General features: G+C 38.4%; 1 non-coding gene across 1 annotated transcript; it reads right to left on the bottom strand.

Annotated features, from left to right (window-relative positions):
- Nucleotides 1–6,226: 6,226 nt before the first annotated feature.
- Nucleotides 6,227–6,298, bottom strand: TRNAD-GUC (transfer RNA aspartic acid (anticodon GUC)). Its single transcript has one exon. It is a non-coding gene; the product is annotated as a tRNA-Asp (tRNA).
- Between the last annotated feature and the right edge of the window lie 2,765 nt (nt 6,299–9,063).

The raw sequence follows: 9,063 nt of genomic DNA, 5'->3' as shown, positions 1-9,063 counted from the left end.
TTCATTTTTGTAATTTGTTTTAATTTCATTTTCATTTTATTTTGTAAAGCCTATATAAGGCATCATTTCCATCTTTGTAAGGAGGCGAGACCCACTAGGGAATATTAGGATTTGAGAGCTCTCTCCTTTAAGTTTTCCTTTCTGCTTTAAATCTTGGGTAGAGAATTGAAGAAATTCTGTTTCAATCTCACCTTGAGATCTCTTGTTTACTTTTTCTGCATAATTGAAATTCACATACTGCTTCATCTTCTCTTTAATTCTGCAATTCATTTTTCTTCTTTCTTCTGCAAATTGTTCTCTGAATTGATCAAGGAAGGGCTTGAGATCTAGACTTGTTCTCTAGTCTCATTGATTCCCTGAGATCTTGAATTTCTTTTCTGAGTTTCACAATTGAGTTGAATTTTGTTTCTGTTTTGGTCAAGTGAGCAATTGAGCTCTTGGCTTTCCTTCTGTTTTTACTGTTTCATTGAAATTGTTAGTTTCACTTTGAGACTTGAAAAATGATCTATGTCTCTTTGTTGCATCTCATTGCTCCCAATTTAATTTCCTGCACTTGTGTTCTTCTGCAATTTACATTTAAGCTACTGTGACCTTGAATTTACTTTTCCTGCAATTTAATTTCCTTGCAATTGTTCTAAGCTTGGATCTACTGCTTTCATTTAATTGCTAGCACCCCAGCCCCCTTTACATTTGATGCAATTTATATTTCTTGCAATTTAAGTTTCAGCTATTTTACTTTCTTGTTATTTAAGTTTCCTGCAATTTTATTTTCTGCATCTTTTAATTTCCTTGCAATTTACTTTCTGTTGGCTACACTTCATCCAAATTCACTTCAATGTTAGCTTGACTAAACTAATCACCCACTAAAATTGCTTGATCCATCAATCCCTATGGGATCGACCTCACTCTAAGTGAGTTATTACTACTTGATGCGACCCGGTACACTTTCCGGTTGGATATGTGTGTTGGAAATTCATTTTTCCACAAAAACACCATCAAGTTTTTGGCGCCGTTGCCGGGGATTGATTAGATCAACAATGATTAAGTGGGTGAGAAGTCTAGATCAAGCATTTTCTTTATTTTTGTTTTCTGTTTTAGATTGAAACCAAGGTGTTTGAGTTATTGCCTCACTAAGAAATTCTGTCTCTGTGACATGAATTTCAATTTCCATTGATGTTGCATTTTACAAAATACAAATGGAGTTCAACTCATCTTATGGTCAAACAAAATTTTACGGGATATTGCCCACCATCATCACCCTCTAATGGTGGCTGGGAATATCACCATGAATTAACAGAGTCTGAGCACTCCAATTCATGGAGATTTGCTTCAGAGACACAAGATGAGCAAGAGAATCATATGGGATACTTCCCACCACAAAATAATTCAAGTCATTATTCTAATGATGGCTGGGAGTATCACCAAGGAATGAAAGAGCATTCACCCTCACGTCCCAGTTGCTCATTTGAAAGTTCTTCATCACTTGATTATGCCTCAACACAAGGTTTCCTCCAAAATCCATACAAGTCATCCCATCAATCACACAACTCATTCCACACCCCCAACACAGCTTCACCACAACATATCCACGTCACCAAAATTACTCTCAACTTTCATCTCTTGAACCACCAGATGAGGATTACCTTCAAGCTATTGAAATACATAGAAAACTCGTGGAAAAATACACACAACCCCAATCCTGGAAAGAAATCATCCTCAAGAAGATGAATGAGCCCTTAGAGCAAACAAGGAGGAACTTAGAACCATCAAACAAAGAGGATGAAGACCAATTTGTGGGTGAGGAAGTGGAAAAGCAAGATGAGGAAGCCTCTGTGTCAAGTGAAATTTCAGTGAAAAAGGAAGAGGTGGTGGAAGTATTTGGACATGAGCCAAGGATTCTACATTCACAAGAGCCACTTGAGGTGACAATGAAACACAAAGATTCCCTCCCAGAGGCATTAAAGGAAAATCATGAAGAAGAAAGGGAGGAAGACATTCAAGAGAAGTCACACTCAACTGAAGTGGAGAAGTGCGAAGAGGAAAAGCTCATGGAACCACCAATGCAAGAGGCTCTTGATGAAGAAATCACTCCAACAATCACACAGCAACCAAGTCTTGAATTCAAAGAAGTGAAGGCAACTAACAAGAGCACCAATCCTGTCCTTGATCCAGCAAGCAAGATCAAACAAGCCATTTGCAAAAGGAAGCTTGCTGAGGAAAGACCAATGCAAGGGACAAAAGCTGAAACTTCTCCCCCCTTGAAGTCATTCCTCTTAACCAATTGGAAGAAGAGGAAGAAAGTGAAGAACAACATGTCAAGCTAATGACACTAAAAGAGCACTTGTTGGGAGGTAACCCAACCGTAGGTATAATTTCTCTTCTCTGCTTTGTTTTCTTTCTTTACTTTGTTTAAATTCAATAAATTGGCATATGGTTACATTCTAAGTTTGGTGTTGCCATGCAACACATTGTTTTCAATCTTTTTGGATGATTGCATCAAATCAAAAAAATGAAAGTGACACACCAAGATTCTAAGTTTGGTGTGCCACCTATTTTTCTATGCAAATCATTCAGCAACACCACTTGTCTGCATAACCATAATGTCTTTGCAGTGTTAATTTTCTTTTGATTTGATATTTTGTTATTCTGTTTACTTTAGTTAATTCTTTGTTTTTAATGCTTTCATTTTAGTTTGCTTATTTACTATGTTTGTTAATACATTACCAAGAGAGCTTTATTCATGACAGATTATTGGCTTGGTGATTGTCTTTAACATACAACAGTTTCATTTAGTTTTGTTTTAAATAAAATTGACATATGATTGCATTCTAAGTTTGGTGTTGCTATGCAACAAAATTTGGTTCCAATATCTATTAGATACTTGCATCAATTCCAAGTGAAAGTGTCACACTAAGTTTGGTGTGCCACTTATTCTTTATGCAAAGTATTGTGCACACCTTCTTATGCTTGCAATCAAATGTCGCTGTCTCTTGTGCCTTGATTGTTATTTTTCATTTTTGCTTGCTTAAAACACATGTGCTACTAACATTTTATTGTGTAAGACATTCATGATCCATCTTAGCCCCATAGCCATTGTTCTAATTGTTGCTTGAGGATGAGCAAGCACTCTAAGTTGGCAAGGGAAAGGGAAGAATTGGAGAAAAATGACAACAATAATGAAGATGAACTACAAGGTTGTAAAGTTCCTTTTCCTCTCCTTTGTTTCCAGCACTTTAAATTGCATGATTGTCTTTATATTCTCTGTATGCATGTGTGGTATGAATAAGCATAGCTTGAATTTTGATTTATAATATGTTGCTGTGGCATTATAACTACCAACTTGAGCTTTGTGAATTCAAAAGCAATAAAGTATCATGATCATAAACAAACAAGGCATTAAAGAAGATTTTAGCATGTGCATACAAGTATTGGAAAGCTAGTATGATTAATTGTTGCTCAATTGCATTGGATTTTATTTAATTGAAGTTTCTCATCTAATACATTTTGTGAAATCTTTTAAAAATCATGAAAACCTTGAAGAAGCAAATACAATTAAAGCAAGAAAAGAAAAAGGGAAAGAATGAGAAAGCTGAAGGCTCTGAGTACCAATGGCAATTTATTTGCTAAGTGCTTGTGGTGTTTATGTATCAAGCCAAATGCTTGAAAACAAAACACTTAGAAGTCAAGGCTAGGCTCAAGTGCAAATGCACTCCCTCAAAGCTCAAGGCTCTGAGCATCAATGATTAGAGAGTCAAGAAAAAAAAATGAGCTTAATGAAGTCCTCTAATTCAAATGCTTGTGGTGCTTATGTATCAAGTGGTAATACTTGAAAACAAAGCATTTAGAAGTCGTAGCTTTGTTATTAACTCATGGGGCAAAGCACCCAAAAGGAGAAGCTAAAAAAAAAAATTAAAAGCTTGTTTCAAGGAAGAATTATAAGAAAAAGATTTCATAAAATAAGCTAGATAGAAGTATCAATCATTTACATCTCTTTTGTAATTGTAGCATGCATAGAAAACTAGCTTGCCATGAACATTGAGTTGCTATTCTTCTTACCTTGGATTGTCAATCTTTATTGCATGATTCTTTTCTTGCTTGGGGACAAGCAAGGTTTAAGTTTGGTGTTGTGATGACATGTCATCATATACCTATTTTTCTATGCTTTTTCATACAAGAAATTGATGAATTGTGCTTAAATATTGAATGCTTTTGTACTTAAATGATATATTTTCTTGATATTTTAATTTTATAAATCTTGTAGAAAATAAGAAGAAAAAGAGGCAAAGAAGCACAAAAAAAGGAGAAAAAAAGAGCTTTGGGGTACACTTTGAAGTTGGGGTACACTTTGGAGCCTTAGGCCACGCTTTTAAAAGCGTGGCCCATGACCAAATCAAGGAAGGAAGCAGCCAGCACGCACACTGCCCTGCTCTTGCCAAGGGCAGGGCAGAATCGTGATGCACATTGAGGTTGGAAGCAAGAATTTCGCTAAGGTAAAATCTGGGCGCTCACAACATGACCATGCCTCCTTCAAAGGGCTATAACTTGAACTACAGACGTCTAATTGATGTGCTTCCAGTTGCGTTGAAAAGCCGACATTCAGAGCTTTCCAACGATATATAGCAATCCATATTTGGCGTAAAAATGGGGCAGGAACGAAAGGCATCTTTAAGGGCCATGAGGAAGCAAGAAACTAGGCCTTACTTTGGTGCCAAGAAAACCAGGGAAAAGAAATAGCGTGTGTTTAAGCCATGTCTCGAACGCGGGACTTCAGTTTGGAAACACTGCCCTGCCCTCCGCGAGGGCAGGGCAGCATTTTGTGGTGCACAGCCAGCGCACCATTCTGGCGCACCAAGGGAAGGCTCGGCAGCACCAGCAGCACGCACAGGCACCACTCGGCAGCACCAGCAGCACGCACAAGCACCAATCTGGTGCACCAAAAAGTTCTGCCCTGCCCTCCGCGAGGGCAGGGCAGCATCCTGCAGCACCAACTCACACCAACCAGCACACACCAAGGGCGCACGAACATTTTCTGCCCTGCCCTCCACAAGGGCAGGGCAGCCTCCTGGGAGTGTCATGGGCCAAAAATCAACCAAAATTCAATTTAATTCAATTCCTCACCAAATTGAATCAAGGTCAACCAAACCCATTTCTCCTCAAATCCAAAGCAAGCTAAGCCCACATCATCACTCAAAGGCACATGGATCAATTAAATTAGGATTTTCATTTTTGTAATTTGTTTTAATTTCATTTTCATTTTATTTTGTAAAGCCTATATAAGGCATCATTTCCATCTTTCTAAGGAGGCGAGACCCACTAGGGAATATTAGGATTTGAGAGCTCTCTCCTTTAAGTTTTCCTTTCTGCTTTAAATCTTGGGTAGAGAATTGAAGAAATTCTGTTTCAATCTCACCTTGAGATCTCTTGTTTACTTTTTCTGCATAATTGAAATTCACATACTGCTTCATCTTCTCTTTAATTCTGCAATTCATTTTTCTTCTTTCTTCTGCAAATTGTTCTCTGAATTGATCAAGGAAGGGCTTGAGATCTAGACTTGTTCTCTAGTCTCATTGATTCCCTGAGATCTTGAATTTCTTTTCTGAGTTTCACAATTGAGTTGAATTTTGTTTCTGTTTTGGTCAAGTGAGCAATTGAGCTCTTGGCTTTCCTTCTGTTTTTACTGTTTCATTGAAATTGTTAGTTTCACTTTGAGACTTGAAAAATGATCTATGTCTCTTTGTTGCATCTCATTGCTCCCAATTTAATTTCCTGCACTTGTGTTCTTCTGCAATTTACATTTAAGCTACTGTGACCTTGAATTTACTTTTCCTGCAATTTAATTTCCTTGCAATTGTTCTAAGCTTGGATCTACTGCTTTCATTTAATTGCTAGCACCCCAGCCCCCTTTACATTTGATGCAATTTATATTTCTTGCAATTTAAGTTTCAGCTATTTTACTTTCTTGTTATTTAAGTTTCCTGCAATTTTATTTTCTGCATCTTTTAATTTCCTTGCAATTTACTTTCTATTGGCTACACTTCATCCAAATTCACTTCAATGTTAGCTTGACTAAACTAATCACCCACTAAAATTGCTTGATCCATCAATCCCTGTGGGATCAACCTCACTCTAAGTGAGTTATTACTACTTGATGCGACCCGGTACACTTGCCGGTTGGATATGTGTGTTGGAAATTCATTTTTCCACAAAAACACCATCAAGTTTTTGGCGCCGTTGCCGGGGATCGAACCCGGGTCACCCGCGTGACAGGCGGGAATACTCACCACTATACTACAACGACTATACTAAAAACTTGATGTGTGGAAAACGATCCAACACAAAACTCACCGGCAAGTGTACCGGGTCGCATCAAGTAATAATAATTCACATGAGTGAGGTCGATCCCACAGGGATTGAAGGATTGAGCAATTTTAGTTTAGTGGTTGATTTAGTCAAGCGAATCAAGTTTTGGTTGAGTGGGTTGTTTTTAACAGAAGATAAATTGCTTGGAATGTAAAGGGAGAGGGGAAATTGCAGTAAATTAAAGAACAGGAGAGTAAAATAGACTGAATCTTAAAGTACAAGAAATTAAATGACTGAAACTTAAAGTGCAAGAAATGTAAATTGCAGTAACTTAAATGGCAAGGAATGTAAATTGCTTGAATGTAAAAGGGATTTGAGGACTGGGATTGCAGAATCTAAACGAAGAGAAAGTAAATTGCAACAATTAATAAAGTAGAAGATGAATTGGAATAAACTGAAATTCAAACAGAAAATGAAATTAAAGTGCAGCAGGGTTCACAGAAGAACCAAAAATAAATTGGGATCTCAGGTCTCAAGAGACTAGAAAGCAAAGTCTAGATCTCAATTTGCCTTCCCAGATCTAAGTTCACAAAGCAATTGGCAAGGAATTGAAAAAGAAGCAGTAAAGGGAATGTAAATGGGTTCAATTATGCAGAAGAGAAATTAAAGAGTTCTTGAGTGGAGATTGAGACAGAATTTCCTCAATTCTTAACACCCAAGAATCAAAACAAGGAAATAAAAAAAGACCCAAGCAAGAACGAGGAAGAAGAGAGATCAATTCTCCTCCCTAATTCTCTGAAATCTCAGTGAAGACACCAAGAGAAGTTCCAAAGGGCAAAAATAAAATTCAAAGCTCAAAGAAAGTGCAAAATTCAAAAGCTAAGCAAAAGGTCCTAATTACATCAAACTAGCTCCTATTTATACACTTTCTATTCTTGGATTTTGGGATTTGGATGGGCTTTTGATTTGGTGAAAAAATGAATTAAATTGGATTTTTAATTCAATTTTTGGCCCAAAATAGGTTGCTCCCAGGAGGCTGCCCTGCCCTTGTGGAGGGCAGGGCAGAAAATGGTGCGTGTTGGTGCTTGCGTGCTTGGTGTGTGATACTGCAGGATGCTGCCCTGCCCTCGCGGAGGGCAGGGCAGAACTTTTTGGTGCATCAGATTGGTGCCTGTGGTGCTGCCAGAATCGTGCCTTGGTGCGTGCTGGTGCTGCCAGAATCATGCCGTGGTGCGCAGGATGCTGCCCTGCCCTCGCGGAGGGCAGGGCAGAAAAAATTGGTGCACCAGAAATGTGCCGTGGTGCGCTGCTGGTGCTGCTAGATGATGCTGCGGTGCGCCAGAAGGATGCCTTGGTGCGCCAGAGTTGTGCACCAACAAAATGCTGCCCTGCCCTCGCGGAGGGCAGGGCAGTGTTTCCACTTTGATGTCCCAAGTTCGAAACTTGGATGCTACACACGCTACCCATTTTCCTTGGCTTTCTTGGCACCATAATGAAGCCTAGTTCCTTGCTTCCTTCTTGTTCCGCGTTCGAGACTTGTAGCAAGCATTATGAGCATTTTCCTTTGATTTTCTTCCCTTGGTGAGCCCGATACTGCCCTTGTGGAGGGCAGGGCAAGGTTTTGTTCTTCTTGATTTCAAGGGACAGAATTGTGCTCTGCCCTTGTAGTGGGCAGGGCAGAGTTGCCTTTTATGCTTTGGTGCCTTATGTTGCCTTCCTAGAGGGCAGTGTGCCCTTGTGGAGGGCAATGCTTGCCTCCCCTCTTTACATGCGGCACACTTCTCCTTCCTTTGACCATGTTTTCTTCTTCTTTGGTCACGCTTTCTTAGGCCACGCTTTTCTCTTTTATTCTTTTCTTCACCTACATTAAACCAAAACAACCACTCCAAGTATCACTAAATTCACAAGGCTTATAAATCAATTAAAATTCAATTAAAATTAGCTTAAACCTCATGATATACCATTAATTTCATGGTGGTTGTTTGATTTAAAGAAGTTATGCAATTTCACTCCAAATCACTTACTTAGGATGCAAGAAAGTGCATAAAGACTAATAAAACAAGTGAAATTAGCTTGAAAAATGGGTATATGATGACTTGTCATCACAACACCAAACTTAAATCTTGCTTGTCCCCAAGCAAGCATCAAAACTAAGAGTAAATGATATGAACAAGAAAAGAACACATATCCTTATTAGGCATATAGCAGAACTTGATTTATGGGATCTTTATGCAGACAATGATAACTCAATTATTGTTGCTGCTACATAATGTACATCTTTCCTCAAAGGCTTGCTAAACTTGCTGTTAGAAGACTCACTTTTTAATTACTCCCTTGCTAACTTCCCTTGGCTTATAATGCTTAACAAACTTATTATTCTTGTGGAGGTTTGGTGTCAAATGTTGCAGTAGTAGCCTTTGGCTTTATTTTCTTTTCTTTTGCTCAACATCTTTCCACTACAGACACATGGCTCACTAATTCTTCCTAGGATCATTGATGCCCAGCATCTCTTTGGATAACTAAATGTTCTGTATCTAAGTTGCTCTTTATTGTGGATTTTCAATTGGCCATCCCAAATCAGTTGATCTAAGTGACCGGGTTTTAAAATACCCCTTAGAATTTACTCATCCAAGCATATCTTAGTACAAGAACACCACAGGCATATGTCCTAGGGTCCAAGCTATTGGTGTCCAACCTTTATTCTTTGTTTTTCTTGCCATTTTGGCTTTTTCTTCTTCCTTTTCTTTCTGTTTTTGTTACCAA

The sequence above is a fragment of the Arachis hypogaea genome, chromosome 3 (assembly GCF_003086295.3).
Source record: "Arachis hypogaea cultivar Tifrunner chromosome 3, arahy.Tifrunner.gnm2.J5K5, whole genome shotgun sequence".
NCBI classification, from domain to species: domain Eukaryota; kingdom Viridiplantae; phylum Streptophyta; class Magnoliopsida; order Fabales; family Fabaceae; genus Arachis; species Arachis hypogaea.
The sequence above is the reverse complement of the archived record's forward strand: the minus strand, read 5'-3'. Positions and strand labels throughout refer to the sequence as shown.